Genomic DNA, 19,487 nt, shown 5'->3' with positions numbered 1-19,487 from the left:
CAGCTCATGTCTAGTAATAATCTTTGTATTTCTATTTTAGTAGATGGACGGGAGATGAGGAAAACCTCAGAGGATTGTCTCACTTTGTCTCCAGACTGTAAAGTAGAAGATTAGGACATCACACAGTATAGTCCAGGAGAAAACCCAACTACCTCAAATGTCCATCCGGCACCACACAGTGTAGATGGACCATCGTATTCCTCTTATCCTGAGGAACCTCAGACGTTGAGGGATGGTGCCGGACCATCGTATTCCTCTTATCCTGAGGAACCTCAGACTGTGTGGGACGGTGCCGGACCATCGTATTCCTCTTATCCTGAGGAACCTCAGACTGAGTGTGGGAAATGTTTTTCAATGAAGTCCAATCTTTCCACACATCAGAGATCTCACACGGGGGAGAAGCCGTATTCCTGTCCTGAGTGCAGGAAATGTTTTTCACAGAAGTCCCATCTTAACACACATCAGAGATCTCACACGGGGGAGAAGCCACATTCCTGTTCTAAGTGCGGGAAATGTTTTTCAGATAGTTCCCATTTTTCCAAACATCAGAGATCTCACACGGGGGAGAAGCCGTATTCCTGTCCTGAGTGCGGGAAATGTTTTTCAGTGAAGTCCCATCTTTCCAAACATCAGAGAGCTCACACGGGCGAGTGGCCCTTTTCCTGTTCTGAGTGCGGGAAATGTTTTTCAGATAAGTCTAGTCTTTCCACACATCAGAGATCTCACACGGGGGAGAAGCCTTTTTCCTGTTCTGAGTGTGGGAAATGTTTTTCACAGAAGTCCCATCTTTCCACACATCAGAGATCTCACACAGGGGCAAAGCCGTATTCCTGTCCTGAGTGCGGGAAATGTTATTCAGATAAGTCCAGTCTTTCCAAACATAAGAGATCTCACACGGGGGAGAAGCCGTATTCTTGTCCTGAGTGAGGGAAATGTTTTTCACTGAAGTCCTGTCTTCCTGTACATCAGGGATCCCACACAACCCCTCGAGGTGTATTAGTGAGTGCGGGAAATGTCTTGTATGTGAATGTTGCTGGACATGTGGGGAAGAAGCACACCCTGATATACGGGTGAAACTCTAAAAATTTGAATATGGTGCAAAAGTTCATTTATTTCACTAATGCAACTTAAAAGGCGAGACTAATATATGAGAGAGACTCATTACATGCAAAGCAAGAGGGTTCAAGCCGTGATTTGTCATCATTGTGATGATTGTGGCTTCCAGCTCATGAAAACCCCAAATCCACGATCTCAGAAAATTCCAATATTCCATGCAATCAATAAAACACGGATTGTACAGAGAACGATATCGCACCTCTGAAAAGTAGAAGCTGCGTATTAATTGTGTGAAAATAGTGCAGCGCTGCGTATCTATAAATCTTATAGAAACAAATAATTATACATTCCATAAAACTATTTATAAAAAAATAAATAAATGATAAAAAAACAGTTCATATGGAGGTTTCCAAAGCTGCCACCGCTGTGAAAAATCCGATTTAAATGGATCCAATATTCAGTGCGCACCCCCACCTGCTAAAATGCATGCTCACCTCAAGGGTGAGTATAAAACTCATAGACCGATCACTCCTCGTGTCCGATCACGATCCGTCCACTTTACCAATGGTAGTAATTCCTACAGTCTCCAGACTGCACCTCTGTGTGGGGAATCAACATATAAATTGTCTCCAAACACCACCTTCCTCCATTCACTTATTAATAATCAATTCCACTTCTATATCCCGGGGGGAAGGACATGAAAGAAAAAACACAAGTACCATAGTGCTCTCTGCTTCTGAATTTATTATAAAAGCCCCCCTAAAAAGTTACACAGGAACAAAAATTGTCTCTGGACAGCCGCACTCTGAACAAATTGTCGCCTTTATTAAAAGAAGGACAGCACTACAAGTCACAGCAAAATAAAACCCGACTGCTGACGCGTTTCGCACTGAAACTAGTGCTTAGTCATAGCTAGAGTCCCCTAAAAAGTTACACTTACAAGAAATAACAATAAAAACAGCAAGTATCAAATCACCAGCTCATTCACCCCCGATCTAGACCCACGGCGCTTCACCTGACGTCACAGATAGGGCTCCTCCCTTCTAAACGCGTGTCGGCCTCTCATTGGCCTTCGTCAGTAGATGGGTGGGTCAAATGAGGTGAAACCTTATTTACCTGCCTGTTGCCTAGGCAACCTTCAGGCATCACCACAGTCTGTGAGGACACGCCCTCTTCCTGTGACTACAGAGCTCACATTCATAGAGCTGGAGAGCGTGTCACCCGAATCTGCAAACCAGCAGGGCGCTCTCACTCGATCACACCGCTGAGCTCCATGGTAATGTCCCGTTACAATCTAATCTCCACATGAGTGTGCGATGTATCGCCATATACATACAATAAAAAAACAAGTCTAAAATAAAATGAAAAGATGTTCCTATGTATATCTTTATCTACCGGGACAAATTCTATCTTTATTAGGACCTCGTTGTCCATTCATTAAAAATTATTATAGAAAACATAAATATGTATGAATCAATCACATATATGAAAAATCAATTGTACACCGATCCTAAAAAATAATAATAATATATAAAACTACGGCTTGTCCAGGATTTGAACACGGGACCTCTCGCACCCCGAGCGAGAATCGTACTCCTAGACCAACGAGCCGAGTTACCCCTCCCACATTTCATGCGCTTATATCACTTTATAAACATATTACAATCAATCATTAATAAAATCTAATGTGAATGTCGATCGGCGGTGAGTGAGCTGATACTTGCTGTTTTTATTGTAAGTGTAACTTTTTAGGGGGGGGGGGCTTTTATAATAAATTCAGAAGCAGAGAGCACTATGGTACTTGTGTTTTTTCTTTCATGTCCTTCCCCCCGGGATATAGAAGTGGAATTGATTATTGTCATGTTACATGATATTATTTTTATTATGTACTGTCTCTTTAATCCCTATCTAGTTTGACTCTTGTGGCATTCCTTAGTTTGCATGCTGCTCAGTCTCCTCCCCCTCTTTTCTGTATCAGTCATTTCAATGCTGTACTTCATGTGACCTGTATGTTTCTTCTACCTGCATGTAAGAATCGTTCTTTTACCTGTTGTAACTTGCATTCTACGGATCATACGACGAATAAACATCGCCAGATCTTCTTTCATGTGAGTTGTGACTGAGTAAGCTATCTGGAAAGGTGATTTGGGATGGATAATCTCTTTAGGGCAATGAGCTCCATGTGCTACTGAAAAATACATTCATAGCCTTTGTAGCCGATTCAGAATAGTAAAAGAACGTATCCAGCAGCCTGCACAGAGATAACTGCGTCACAGGACAGATCATAGGGAAGTGTAACTGTGTGTATTGCATGAGAATTCTGCATACAACCCCAGCACAGCTTGTTACAGCTCCTCACAGTATACAGACACTCTTCACTGCTACAGTCAAGCCTGTGTACTGCAGGCCATCATGAGTGGAAAGGGCTCAGTGTGTGATGAAACACCACAGCATGCTTCACACAGAGAAAGCCAGGATGAGGACCCAGAGTCCACTGCATTGACCAAACGCTCTGTGAAACCCACTTGGAAGGTTAAAGAGAACTATGAATCCATGAGAACTGAACTAGCAACCAGTTTGAAGCAGATTTGGGATAAAATCCTCACCCACATTGATGTGATTTCATGTCCCAGCCATGAGGTACTGCAACTAGAGGGCGCCATAAAGCATCTCTCTGCCTCATACGAACTGTACCAGACTACAAGCAACAAATATAAAACTATTCTGCAAAGCATCAACACTGAGGAGTCCTTAGAGCAACTTAACAATGCCCAGCTTCTTAATGAGGAAAGAGAAAGCTTTATCCAGCGAACTAAAGCAAAGGCAGAAGCAAAATTAATGCTGCCACGGGACACTGTATCTCACAAATCTGTATCCACTAGACGTTCTAAAGGTTCCTCTAGATCCCGAAGTTCAAGGCACTCAACGCTTAGTGAACAGCTAATGAATGCCCGCGCCGAAGCAGAGGCTATCAAGGTACGGGCCGCATATGCAAAAAAGAGAGCAGAAATGGAAACCGAGGCAGCGCATCAAAAGGCAGTAATGGAAACCGAGGCAGCGCATCAAAAGGCAGTAATGGAAACCGAGGCAGCGCATCAAAAGGCAGTAATGGAAGCCGAGGCAGCGCATCAAAAGGCAGCAATAGAAGCTCAAACGGCACGTCAAAGGGCAGCAATTGAAGCTTTAAAGGAACAGAGCAACTACGAGGCAGCTGCAGCAAAACTAAAGGTTTTGGAACAAGCTATCGGTGCAGATGAAGATGCTAGCGAAAGGGTCAGCGTCAAGGCAGATGTAGAAGATCCTTTTGAACGCACTAAGAACTATGTTCTAAACCACAGCAGTGAACACTCAATTACCTCCACGTTTCACGGCAACGCAAGGACTTCACCACATCATCAGGTAAAAGCTGTTCCAGCCACTTCCTACATGCAAACCCACCCCAGTGCAGCTCCCGACTGTCATGCTGATCCCGCATATGTCACAAAACGGCACACTAATCCGCAAGCAAGTCGCCAGCCTCCTGCTAACAGTACTGTTCCAGACCTTCACCCAACAATTCAGCTGAATGTCCTTGCTGCACCATATCTTCCCACGTCTCTTTGCAACGATACCATAAACAATGCTATCCACAACAATCAACCAGCAACCTCCTATGTAAAGTCAGAGGCAACAGAGGTAGTAAAGTACTTACTTCGACATGAGCTCGCCAAGTCAGGCCTAGTAAACTTCGACGACCATCCTGAAAATTATAGAAGCTGGAAAGCCGCTTTCAAAACTACATTAGGCGGTATCGGTTTTACTGCCGATCGTGAGCTGGATCTGCTGATCGGGTTGCTTGGCCCACAGTCAACAGAACGTGTCAAGAGCCTCAGGTCAGTTTACATCGACAATCCAACTGCAGGTCTCACCGCAGCATGGGAGCGTCTAGAACAGACTTACGGTAGTCCTGAAGCCATAGAGAATGCATTGCTCAAACGATTGGAAAATTTCCCAAGGATATCTGGTAAGGACAATATAGAGTTCCAGAGACTCAGTGACCTTCTTCTCGAAGTCCAGCTTGCCAAAACTGACCCTAAGCTACCTGGCCTCAGTTACCTGGACACTGCTCGAGGAGTTAACCCTATCGTTTGCAAGCTTCCGCATGGCCTACAAGAAAAGTGGATCCAAGTTGGGTCATCATACAAACGGGAAAACAAGGTTTCCTTTCCCCCGTTCTCCTACTTCTGCAATTTCGTCAGGAACATTGCTGACACCAAGAACGATCCTAGTTTTGCATTCAGCGAGTTCAATACTCCCTCACCTAAAGGTGACAACCTACATACTAGCTACAGGAACCGCAGAGGTCCCGTGTCCGTTAGGAAGACAGACATTATTCCCACTCCCGCCCCAAACAAGAGCGGCAAGATCGAAAACCCAAACCGATTATGTCCCATCCACAAGAAGCCTCATCCCCTCAAAAAATGTATAGGTTTCAGAAAGAAGCCCCTACAAGAACGAAAGGAACTCCTAAAGACTTTTGGGGTATGTTATAGATGCTGTGCTTCCACCGATCACTTTGCCAAGGAATGTAAAACTCCTATCAAGTGCATAGAGTGCGATTCCGAGGACCATGTGCAAGCACTCCATCCCCTTGAGTCCAATCCTTCACAACATGCAGACCTTCCTCCTGGGCAGAACCACAGCAGGAAGAGTACAGATCACGTACCTAATTCCACCATGGTATTTTCTTCGTGCACTGAAGTCTGTGGGGAAGACCACTGTGACAAATCTTGCGCTAAAATATGCCTAGTGAATATTCATCACAAGGATCAGCCAGAAAAGACTTTAAGGGTGTATGCTATCTTAGACGATCAAAGCAATCGATCGCTTGCACGATCCGAACTGTTCGATCTATTTTGCACAAAAGGAGAGGTTCACCCTTACACCTTAGGTACTTGTAGTGGAACTACAGAGGTTTTTGGAAGAAGGGCTCATGGATTTATTGTGTCCTCCCTAGAAAATAACCTACAATTACCCTTACCTACACTTGTAGAGTGTAACCAGATACCAGCCAACAAAGAAGAAATACCTACACCAGAAGTTGCCTCCTACCACCCTCATCTAAGGTCAATAGCCAGTGAAATCCCACCACTTGACAAAGATGCTAAAATCCTTCTTCTGCTGGGAAGAGATATTCTAAGGATCCACAAGGTACACAGGCAGGTCAGCGGACCTCCAGAGGCCCCATTCGCCCAGTACCTGGACTTAGGCTGGGTCATCATAGGCAACGTCTGTATAGGCAAAATGAAAAGGCCTACTAACATTTCTTCATTCAAGACAAATGTATTGCCAAATGGTCGTAATACTCACTTTGAGCCATGCCCACATCACTACTGGGTAAAGGAGAAGGTAACTAGCTGCAAGTTGCGACATTGCAACGCAAACCTTTCCCGCACCTACGATGACAGCTTTGGTTCTACAGTTTTCAACGTAAGCAGTGAAGACGACAAGTTGGCTCCTTCGGCAGAAGACAAAGAATTCCTTAAAGTAATGGACAATGAGTTCTTTCAGGAAGATTCCAATAGCTGGGTAGCACCCCTACCCTTTCGCCTCCCGAGAGAGAAGCTACCAAACAATCTACATCAAGCAGTCAAAAGATTCTCCTCCTTAAAGCGTACCTTAAGCAGGAAGCCAGAGATGGAAAGACATTTTGTGGACTTCATACAGAATATCTTTGACAGGGGTCATGCCGAACCCGCACCCCCATTGAAAGAAGGAGAAGAATGCTGGTACCTCCCTTCCTTCGGTGTGTATCACCCACGAAAGCCAGACCAAATCAGAGTTGTCTTTGACTCCAGTGCCCAACATGAAGGCTTCTCACTTAACGACATGCTCCTCACAGGGCCCAACTTGAACAACAACCTCATTGGAGTCCTAATTCGCTTTCGTCAAGAACCTGTAGCGGTGATGGCGGACATTCAACAAATGTTCCACTGCTTCATCGTCAAGGAAGATAACAGGAATTACCTCAGGTTTCTATGGCACAAGGACAACGACATCAACAAAGAGGTAATTGATTACCGAATGAGGGTACATGTCTTTGGGAACAGCCCTTCCCCAGCTGTAGCAATCTATGGACTAAAAAAGACAGCTCAGCTTGGAGAAGCTGAGTATGGATCCGATGCTCGTCAATTTGTTGAAAGGAACTTTTACGTAGACGACGGGCTCAAATCCTTTCCTACTGCTAAAGAAGCAATTAATCTTCTTACCAGAACAAAGGAGATGCTAGCTGTAGCAAACTTGAGACTTCACAAAATTATATCTAACAGCCAAGAGCTAATGAATGCATTTCACCCTGAGGACTATGCTGCCAGTGTGAAAGACCTTGACCTTGGGTCAGACACACCCCCTATACAGAGAAGTCTAGGTCTGCTGTGGAACATCAAAGTAGACACATTCACCTTCCAGGTGTCAACCTGTGACAAACCCTTCACCAAGAGAGGAGTCTTGTCCGTAGTGAACAGCATCTACGACCCACTGGGATTTATAGCCCCAGTCACCATCCAAGGTAAGATGTTATTAAGACAGCTTACTACTGATAACCTAGATTGGGACACTCCGTTACCTATTGAGAAACAACAAAGATGGGAGAAATGGAGAGGTTCTCTGAAGACATTAGAACAGCTCCAAATTCCACGTTGCTATGCCCCAGTCTCCATCTCAGCCGCTGTCCAGAGGGAAATCCATATTTTCTCTGATGCATCAGTTGAAGCTATAGCTGCAGTGACCTATTTGAAGACCTCAGGAGTTAATGGAGACATACACTGCAACTTTGTTCTAGGCAAGACAAAGCTAACACCAAAACCCGCACATACCATACCCAGACTTGAACTTTGTGCAGCTGTGCTAGCAGTGGAAATAGCTGAAGTCATGATGAGTGACTTAGGCAGGAGTACCGGCTATACCCGCTATGGCGGGGAGAATATCACTATCACTATTGACTGTGCTACTGTTGAAGTCCCACGATTACAAACGATAGACTGCAGGACTCAAGCCATCTGTTTTTTGGACGTCATGTTTCATTGTTCATTTACTGCATACCTTCTTGTGTTTGCGGGTATCTCGTATCTATGGTTTACACACCAGTTTTACCTTTAACGTTTCTTCCCCTACAGGTTCAAGTTGGACTTATCTTTATATATGTAATAGACTTTGAAATCTAAAGATTTCAGGCGGGGAGTGTCATGTTACATGATATTATTTTTATTATGTACTGTCTCTTTAATCCCTATCTAGTTTGACTCTTGTGGCATTCCTTAGTTTGCATGCTGCTCAGTCTCCTCCCCCTCTTTTCTGTATCAGTCATTTCAATGCTGTACTTCATGTGACCTGTATGTTTCTTCTACCTGCATGTAAGAATCGTTCTTTTACCTGTTGTAACTTGCATTCTACGGATCATACGACGAATAAACATCGCCAGATCTTCTTTCATGTGAGTTGTGACTGAGTAAGCTATCTGGAAAGGTGATTTGGGATGGATAATCTCTTCAGGGCAATGAGCTCCATGTGCTACTGAAAAATACATTCATAGCCTTTGTAGCCGATTCAGAATAATTATTAACCACTTAATGACCGGGGCCTGTTTTTCAGACTTGGTGCTTTCAAGACTAAACAGGTTTTTTTTGCAAGAAAATGACTTAAAACCCCCCAAACATTATATATATTTTTTTCTAAGACCCTAGAGAATAAAATTGCGGTCATTGCGATACTTTTTGTCACACCGTATTTGCGCAGCGGTCTTACAAGCGCACTTTTTTTTGGAAAAAAAACTTTTATTTGAATACTAAAATAAGACAACAGTAAAGTTAGCCCAATTTTTTTTATATTGTGAAAGATAATGTTACGCCGAGTAAAATGATACCCAACATGTCACGCTTCAAAATTGCGCCCGCTCGTGGAATGGAGTCAAACTTTTACCCATAAAAATCTCTGTAGGCGACGTTTAAAAAATTCTATAGGTTGCATCTTTTGAGTTACAGAGAAGGTCTAGGACTAGAATTATGTTGGCCATTGATAGCAGGAGAAAAATAAAAATGGAGTCATTCCCTCTCATTGGCTGAGTACATTTTGTGGTGGAAGATTTCACAGACATTTAGGGATCTATTATAAAACAAATTGTAGAATGAATGTGACACGCGTTCCTCCAATCATGACAAATATTGGATCATCGGCTCCATCTAGTGGCAAAAATCTGCCCATGTGGTATTAATACCGACCATTGACGTAAAACAGAAAATATCACATTTGGCCATTAGATGGTGCTAAGTACCATAGAAATTATCTCCACCTAGTGGCCAAATGCAATCATTTCCATTGTAAATGAATGGAAACCGTTCGACCAGCACAGCAAATATCCTAATAACATTCATCGTTCCCCCATTCACACAGAAGGAATGTACATGGACTTTCCCCCGGGGAATTGCTATGCACATATTTTATGAATAGACCCCTAAATGTCAGGAGACGTTTATATAAAGATGGGAAGTGTGGAGAAGATAAATGAATAGACCTCCTAGCAATGTTATTACCAGGCTGCTGCTAGGGGGAGCTCTAATGTGTGAGCACAGCAGAGTGATCCCATCTAGCTCACATTAACCCTTTCACTGTCAGATGTTTTTGCACATTTTGGGTCTGAAGATTAGATAAAACCACCAAACATATATTATCTGATAGCGGAGGCCCTGGAGAATAAAATGGTGGTGATTGTGAAGGTGTTCCTCGTACACAAATTCCCCCTTAATATCCAGGGTTTATTTTCTCCTTTCCCCCCATTTCCTATGGTGTGATCTTTTCTACAATACTTTGTTACAATAAACAACGTGTGTTACATTATTATATTGTATGACTTTGCCTCCACATTCCAGACAGGTCATTTTCCTGACCAATTGCATTACTACCTTTTTACTATTTCCTGATTCTATGACTGTAATCTGTTTAAAAGTAAAATTATATATATGTGTGTCGGTGGTGTAAGGCTTGCTAGAGTTCCCCCATAATATCAATGCATTGTAAGGCTTTCTAGAGTTCCCCCATAATATCAATGCATTGTAAAGCTTGCTAGAGTTCCCCCAAAATATCAATGCATTGTAAGGCTTGCTAGAGTTCCCCCATAATATCAATGCTTGTAGAGATGCATCCTTTAACCCAGAACCGTTAGGATTAATTACACAGAAGCTAGAAACAGCCTTGCAATATGTTATTGTGTACGTGAAATAGAACAAATACATCTTGCATAACAAGATAGGGCATGCGGTAGAACAAGTCTTAGCTGGTTACACGCTCAGGAATGTTGTATAATTGTGACGTACTGTATTACTTGTATAAACTAATTACTTTACTACGATTGGCTAAACCAACGGCGTTCCTTTTCTTGTATGTTTTGAATAAGTGCAGTGCCTACGAGGAATAAAATTGTAGTTTTTGATTCACCATATCCCTGCGTGTGTCTTGACTAACCGATGCATCAGAGAGTCTCCATACATCCAGAAGTCCTGAAGCCCGGGTCCAGTTGAACCACCAACCTCACAGGTGGAATGAGAAGAATTGCTGGTGGTGTTGTCACCTGTCACAGCCGTCACACCTGGTTTCCCGGCCAACGCACCAGATAAATGTTGCAGCAAAACGGCTCTTGGAGTTCTGGGAAACCAGGAATGGACTCCGGACACGGACTCCAGGAAAACAAACCTTTTATTTCACCAGGGAAATGACCCAGCACCGACTTTGTGCTTCTGTGATTCCGACCTATCACGTTCTTGCAGCCGATCTATAATTTCTCGGTCAAATGTTGCCTTTGGCCCATAGCAGGGCCAATCTTTTTCACACAATACATCTAATCTTTTAGGACTGAGTTTCAGTTTTCAACCTTTGCAGAAACCCTTCCTAAAATGGGTTGGGTAAGGTTTTGAGAATCCGGTGAGGGGTCTGAATTCTCGACACAAATAGGGTTACTAGACAACACTTTCCCCTATCCGCATCTGACGCGGTCTCCCGGGTGAGAAATACACTTACACGGGGGGTCCACACTCACTTCGTTGCTGAGCAACGTCTCATACAGACACAATTCATACCAACCTCTACCACCCAATTGTTACTGACTGAGTTCTGCCCGAGAAGCGCAACCTTCCAATGGGTTTTCCTCAGGATATGATCAGGCTCTCCTTCCCTCAAATATCGTTGAGAGGCCCCACCTGACAGATATCCCAAATCAAAAAGTAGAGATCTCACCTGTTCCTGACGTTGGAGCTCCAATTATTTGGTTCCCGAGTCCGATTCGAGACAGGGTGGTCCTGGAGCAGACAATTGAGATGTAGCGTGGTCTCCCAGACAATTGGTCTGGGGGTGGCGCCAGAGACAATGCAGCAACTCAAGAGGCTGTTTCCAGCAGGCCAGTCACTGTGGGTCTGGTGGAATGCCACCTGCCACACCTGGTTTCCTGGCCAATGCACCCAGAGAAATGTTGAAGCAAAACGGCTTTTTGAGTTCTGGGAAATCAGGAATGGACTCCAGACATGGACTCCAGGAAAACAAACCTTTTGTTTAACCTGCAAAATGACTTCGCACCGACTCCTGCCAGAATGCCAAGTGGGCTCTTATAGGTGTTTACAACGTATATACACTGCTCAAAAAAATGGAAGGAACACTTGAAAACACATCAGATCTCAACAGGGAAAAATATCATGATGGATATCTATACTGGTATGGACTGGGTAATGTGTTGGGATCTATACTGGTATGGACTGGGTAATGTGTTGGGATATATACTGGTATGGACTGGGTAATGTGTTGGGGTATGGACTGGGTAATGTGTTGGATATCTATACTGGTATGGACTGGGTAATATGTTGGGATCTATACTGGTATGGACTGGGTAATGTGTTTGGATCTATACTGGTATGGACTGGGTAATGTGTTGGGATATATACTGGTATGGACTGGGTAATGTGTTGGGATCTATACTGGTATGGACTCGGTAATGTGTTGGGATCTATACTGGTATGGACTGGGTAATGTGTTGGGATCTATACTGGTATGGACTGGGTAATGTGTTTGGATATATACTGGTATGGACTGGGTAATGTGTTTGGATATATACTGGTATGGACTGGGTAATGTGTTGGGATATACTGTATACTGGTATGGACTGGGTAATGTGTTAGGATCTATACTGGTATGGACTGGGTAATGTGTTAGGATCTATACTGGTATGGACTGGGTAATGTGTTAGGATCTATACTGGTATGCAGTGGCGGCTCTCCTTTATAGTGTTGCTCACGAATATTCGCATTGCGAATATTCGACTCGAATATAGCATATTCGAGAAATCGCGCTATATTTCGAATTTCGCGGTGAATATTCGCAATTCCGAATATTCGCATTTTTTCAATTTGATTTTTAAAACAGATCACATCCTATCGACGTCTAAAAGCATTGCTGGTATGATTAGAGACCCTGGGCCGAGTAGCTAAGCTGAGGCGATCCTTTTATGTTGCCAAATTGAAAAAAAAAAATTGCGATTTTTCGCTATTGCGAATGCGAAAATGATTGCGAATTTTCGATAACTGTGGTAGGAGAACTCTGATTGTCTCTGATGCAAAAGGGGGGGGCTTTGTGTATGTGTATGTTATGAATATTTGTATGTTTGATATTATTATTTTTTGTAAGAAGGAAAAAATTGCGCATACCTTAAAAAAGGGGAGAATACAGCAGCAACTCAAAAATGTTATACAACATAAATTAATACAAGACAGAAAATGGAGTCGCTCTACAAGAATAAAAAATATGTCTAGTGACAAGACATGTGGGCAAATTATAAAATAAGCAAGCGAAAATAACTTGTGAAATACACAGTGAAACAAATATATAAAGAAATATAGTCCCAATAATAGAAAAATAATCTTTCATAAAAATGTCTTTGATATGTGAAGTGAAAAAAAGTCCAAAGCATGCAGCATGAACGTGTTCAATCTTCAAGGTGTTTGATTGACAAACGGCTGTGACAGATGGATAGAGTAAAGAATCACCACCAATGCAAAACACTTTTTATTTTCTATTGTAAAATATCAAGAATATTCTGAGCCAATCAGAGTGCTCCTTCCGCATTTGCCGAATATTCGCAATTATTTTGTATTGTAAAATATCAAGAGTATTCTGAGCCAATCAGAGTGCTCCTTCTGCATTTGCCGAATATTCGCAATTATTTTGTATTGTAAAATATCAAGAATATTCTGAGCCAATCAGAGTGCTCCTTCCGCATTTGCCGAATATTCGCAATTATTTTGTATTGTAAAATATCAAGAATATTCTGAGCCAATCAGAGTGCTCCTTCTGCATTTGCCGAATATTCGCAATTATTTTGTATTGTAAAATATCAAGAATATTCTGAGCCAATCAGAGTGCTCCTTCCGCATTTGCCGAATATTCGCAATTATTTTGTATTGTAAAATATCACGAATATTCTGAGCCAATCAGAGTGCTCCTACAGCATTTCTCGAAATTGCGCAATAAATATCGCATTCGCATGTTGCGATATTTCGATAAAATATCACGAATATTCTGAGCCAATCAGAGTGCTCCTACCGCAGTTATCAAAAAATCGCAATTATTTTCGCATTCGCAATAGCGAAAAATCGCAATCATTTACTTTCGATAAAATATCACGAATATTCGAATTTAGCGAATATATCTCGAATATTCGAATATATATTCGAGATATATCGCGAAATCGAATATGGCATATTCTGCTCAACACTACTCCTTTACTCGCTTATGTCAGATGCGTGTGAGGAAATGTCGATAAATGTCTCTTCCTGTATACACTGTGATCAGCCGTGATTGGGCACAGCTGATCATGTGGTAAAGAGCCTCTATCAGAAACTTTTTATCGAGATCGGTGTTGCGGTGTGTCAGACTGACACACAACAATAGCGATTGCCACGCTGCGCGCCCCCATAGGGCACGTGATCGAGGCTTATCCTGCTGGACATCATATGACGCCCAGTCAGGATAACTGAACCACTTCCCGGCCTTCATTTTGCTATAGGACAGGTGGCAAGTGGTTAAAAGTCTTCACAGGTCATCAGGTTAAAGGTAACTCTGAATAATGGGCCTAGAGTGCAGGGGTCAGGAATAAATCATATACAGTGGTCAGGAGTATATCATATACAGAGGGCAGTAGTATATCATATACAGGGGTCGGGAGTATATCATCTACAGGGGTCAGGAGTATATCATATACAGTGATCAGGAGTATATGCTATACAGAGGTCAGGAGTATATCCTATACAGAGATCAGGAGTATATCATATACAGTGATCAGGAGTATATCCTATACAGAGGTCAGGAGTATATCATGTACAGGGGTCAGGTGTATATCATATACAGGGGTCAGGAGTATATCATATACAGAGGTCAGGAGTATATCATATACAGAGATCAGGAGTATATCATATACAGAGGTCAGGAGTATATCATATACAGAGGTCAGGAGTATATCATATTCAGAGGTCAGGAGTATATCATATACAGTAATCAGGAGTATATCCTATACAGGGGTCATGAGTATATCCTTTACAGAGGTCAGGAGTATATCATATACAGTGGTCAGGAGTATATCATATACAGAGGTCAGGAGTATATCATATACAGTGGTCAGGAGTATATCATATACAGAGGTCAGGAGTATATCATATACAGAGGTCAGGAGTATATCATATACAGTGGTCAGGAGTATATCATATACAGAGGTCAGGAGTATATCATATACAGAGGTCAGGAGTATATCATATACAGGGGTCAGGAGTATATCATATACAGGGGTCAGGAGTATATCATATTCAGTGATCAGGAGTATATCATATACAGGGGTCAGGAGTATATCGTATACAGAGGTCAGGAGTATATCGTATACAGAGGTCAGGAGTATATCATATACAGAGGTCAGGAGTATATCATATACAGTGGTCAGGAGTATATCATATACAGAGGTCAGGAGTATATCATATACAGTGGTCAGGGTCTTCTACTGACATTAATTAGAGAGAAAAGTCTCTCCTGTACGGTTCTCTCCTTGACATATCGTAGAATGAAGCCGTATTGTTCTTTCAGTGTCATCATCCCGTGTTCTGTCCATTTCCACACCGACACCAACATCTCCTCCACCATCCCGCTGTATTTGTTGTCTCACCATGTTTCCAATGATGGAGATCCAGAGACTGACCGGAGTCTTCTTCTCCATGTCACCAGACCACCTCTTCCTCTAAAGGCAATAGAAAGATTGCTGACGCAAGTGAAAATATATTATATTATAGTAGTGGGTGTGCCGCAATCAAGAAAGAAGGGTCAAGACACCTGATGGTGCCTGGTCCTTTAAGGAATGTGTGTGGTAAGTGGGGAGCGCAATCCAATTACCACACACACCTCTTCCTCTACTATTGGGGTGCTGGGCTTTTCTATGACTACTCAGGACCCCCAACCTCTTCTATAGGATTGTGAAAATTTCTATCCTATTTATTAAGAAGCTGAAGAAGATGTCCATGATGTAGATGAGGGTTACATATAGTATGAGCAGCATCACCCTTCACTCTGTCACCAAGACCTAGTCTGGCAATGCCCAGAATGATACCAATTAGTCTCTGACCAATCTCACGGTTTGGATGGAATTTCTCCTTATATCAGTGGTCAGTGTAGTGGTCCCTTACATTGGTGACCAATGGGAGAAGGACCCTCTTATATGTCATCAGTGGGAAGACTGCCCCCCCTTACAGATCATTGATGTCAGTTGTTACTGAGAGACAGAAATTGTCCATTGCTCAAGGAACCCCTAGAACCCTTTGGAGGAACCCTGGCTGAGAAAGACTGGACTAGGCAGTAATATATTTCTCTCCCCCTTGGTGGGAGTGGAGATGACCATCTATAAGGATATACAGTACATACACACACAGCACAAGGCCGTGTTCACACTACGAGATGTTTCTCGGAGCTGTAGTTCCTCTGAGCTCCACAAGGTGGTGATCTTCTCACTTTACCATAGAGACAGGAAATGATTTCAGGGACAGACAGGAAGTTCCGGGTGAGAGGTGAGTCGGGAGGAAGTAGTGAGGAGACATCTTTGGAATCGGCAGCAGAGGAGGTAATAAGATCTTATTTTCTATTTACACCCAGTAACCCCGTCATGTCCGTCCTCTTCCTCCATAGTCACTGTGACGTCTTTTATCTCCAGCAGATGATGATACACACCAGGGCCGGCCTTAGATGTTCAGGCGCCCTGTGCGAGCTAATCTTGTGGCGCCCCCCCATCTTCACCCCCTCGCCCCCTGGTCACCTAAACATACACAAAGAGGAAAAAAATATTTGTAACAAATAATTTGTTTTAATAAACAAACAGACAATTTAAGTGCGTCTCAATGGACCTTTCACACTGAGTTCTGCAAGCAGCATCTTTGGAGTAGCTTTTGGGCACTGAAAAAAAAACATTGAAATGAATAAAAAGCGCTGTAAAAACGCCTTACCCTTTCACACTGAGGCACTGCAAAAACGTCCTAAAACGTTAGGGTCTTAGCGGTGCTTTACCAGCACATTGGGATTGCAGATGAGGCTTTGCTTGAATAACGCCTCAATAACGCTTGAATAACAGTTAAGCCTTTAATTGCCCTAGATCAGGGGGTCTCCAGATGTGGCCATTTACTTGCTTTTATCTGGCCCTTGGGGCAATATTTCATCTTCTGACATAAAAAATGGGGCACAATTCCTCCTAATGACACCAACAATGGGGCACAATTCCTCCTAATGACACCAACAATGGGCCACAATTCCTCCTAATGACACCAACAATGGGGCACAATTCCTCCTAATGACACCAACAATGGGGCACAATTCCTCCTAATGACACCAACAATGGGGCACAATTCCTCCTAATGACACCAACAATGGGGCACAATTCCTCCTAATGACACCAACAATGGGGCACAATTCCTCCTAATGACACCAACAATGGGGAACAATTCCTCCTAATGACAGCAACAATGGGGCACAATTCCTCCTAATGACACCAACAATGGGGCACAATTCCTCCTAATGACACCAACAAAGGGGCACAATTCCTCCTCTTACTGACACCAAAAAACGTGTCATTGTTTACTCCTGCTGATACCGGAACATTTTTGCTATTTCCAGTGGCCACAGTCCGGCCCCCTAAAGTCTGAAGGACAGTAAACTGGCCCTTTGTTTAATAAGTTTGGAGACCCCTGCCCTAGATGATTAACCCCTTGCCAGCCAGTGTCATTAGTACAGTGATCACTGTATTAGTTCCCACAAAGTATCAGATTGTCAGTCACAATATCGCAGCCCCGCTATAAGTCCCTGATCTCCGCCATTACTAGAAAAAAAAATTCCATAAATATATCCCATAGTTTGTAGACACTTATTAGGATATTTTGTACTAACAACATTGACCTAAATCAGAGGTCTCCAAACTGCGGCCAGGGGGCCAGATGTGGCCCTTTGCTTGCTTTTATTCCGGCCCTTGGGTACAATTCCTCCTACTGCCACCAATGATGGGGCACAATTCATCCAATGACACCGATAATGGGGCACACTTTTTCCCAATGACTCCAATGATGTGACACAATTTCTCTCAATGACACCAATGACGGGACACAATTTCTCCTGACAACACCGATTATGGGGCAACCATTACTCCCATTGACACCAATTATGGGGCACAATTTCTCCCATTGACACAAAAGATGGAGCATGGTTTTTTCCCCACTGACATCAGGACATTTTGTACTCCAAATGGCCACAGTCTGGCCCGCCTGAAGCCTGAAGCACAGTAAACCAGCCCTTTGTTTAGAAAGCTTGGAGACCCATGGCCTAAATTTATGAAAAAATGTTAATACAATTGGATATGTTATATAGCAGAAAGTAAAACATTTTTTTTTTCAAATTTGGTCTTTTGTTAAAACAGAAAAAATAAAATAACACAGAGGTGATCAAATACCACAGAGAAAAAAATACAAAATTTATTTGTGTACAGCGTCGCATGACCGCGCAGTTGTCAGCTTAAATTATGCAGTGCACATCGAAAAAAATGGCCTGTCATGGAGGGGGGGGGTAAATCTTCCAGAGCTCACGTGGTTAAACCGTGACATTTTTTTGCCCATAGTTTATTTATACTTCAGGCAATAAACATGGGGTGTCACAAACATGAAGTGATCCTCTGTAGGAGTACAGGCCAATTACAGACTGCCTGAAGTATAAATAAACTCTGGGCAAAAAATCGGACCTCTGGAAGATTTACCCCCCCCCCCCCCTTTCATGATAGGCCATGTTTTGCTATGTGCGCTGCTTAAAGTGGAGGTTCACCTAAAAAAAAAAAAAAAATTATCATTGCATTAGGCTATTTAGTAGAATGAGAATCTGTGTTTGTTTTTTAAAAATGCTAGCGGGACATACCTTTTTCTATATAGATGATCAACGCGGCTTCCGGGTATGGTCGTCGGGGCTGGGCGTTCCTAATTGATTGACAGGCATCCCGACAACGCATACAGCGCGTCACGAGTTGCCGAAAGAAGCCGAACGTCGGTGCGCAGGCGCCGTATAGAGCCGCACCGACGTTCGGCTTCTTTCGGCTACTCGTGACGCGCTGTAACGCAGATTCTCATTCTACTAAATAGCCAAATGCAATGATAAAAAATTTTTTTTAGGTGAACCTCCACTTTAACTTAAGCTGACAACTGCACAGTGATATTTGATCACCTCTGCGTTTTATTTTTTTCGTTTTTTTTTCTCTAACAAAAGACCAATTTTGAAAAAAAATTATAATTTTATGTTTTGCTATAACATAAAAAAAATGTTTTACAGGCTCAAATCTGGTGTACAGGTGGGGGGGGGGAGAGGGAATGACAGGTGTGAGCCTGCTAGATAAGGGGGAGGGGACAGGCTGCCTTACCGTTACTTTTCTTCAGAGTTACGGCAGTCTGTCAGGCAGGTCCCGGCTTCAGTCGGTCAGTGCTCTGCTGTCTCTTGGCGCCATTAGGATTTGAAGCTCAGCGGCATGCATCATGCATGCACGCTTTACGCTACGGCGCCGCGCTACCCAGGCCAGTACCACCTGAGACAAGGAGAGGAGAGGAGGAGGGAGGGTCAAGGCCCTGTGCATGAGTGTCAGCGGGCGCGACGCTCCCCCCCCCCTCCGCAGCGTCGGGGTGCCGTGCTCTTGCTGAGCAGTGTGACACGGGCGGCGGCCGCCCCTGCTCCTGCCACATTCAACACATTTTTAGTAAAGTGACTGCAAGATGTGACGGCGCCCGTATTGTCCAAGGCGCCTTGTGCGATCGCACAACTCGCACAACGCAAAGGCCGGCCCTGATACACACATATATAGTGTGGAGACC

General features: G+C 43.2%; 1 long non-coding RNA gene across 1 annotated transcript; it reads right to left on the bottom strand.

Moving 5' to 3' along the window:
• Positions 1–3,033: 3,033 nt before the first annotated feature.
• LOC120921816 lies at positions 3,034–19,135 on the bottom strand. The gene is made up of 4 exons (XR_005744988.1): positions 19,043–19,135; positions 3,777–3,780; positions 3,701–3,705; positions 3,034–3,045 (listed from the first exon to the last, which is right to left on the bottom strand). It is a non-coding gene; the product is annotated as an uncharacterized LOC120921816 (long non-coding RNA).
• Positions 19,136–19,487: the final 352 nt, after the last annotated feature.

Source organism: Rana temporaria (genome assembly GCF_905171775.1).
Source record: "Rana temporaria chromosome 4 unlocalized genomic scaffold, aRanTem1.1 chr4x, whole genome shotgun sequence".
Lineage (NCBI taxonomy): Eukaryota > Metazoa > Chordata > Amphibia > Anura > Ranidae > Rana > Rana temporaria.
This window is presented reverse-complemented; position numbering and strand designations above follow the sequence as displayed.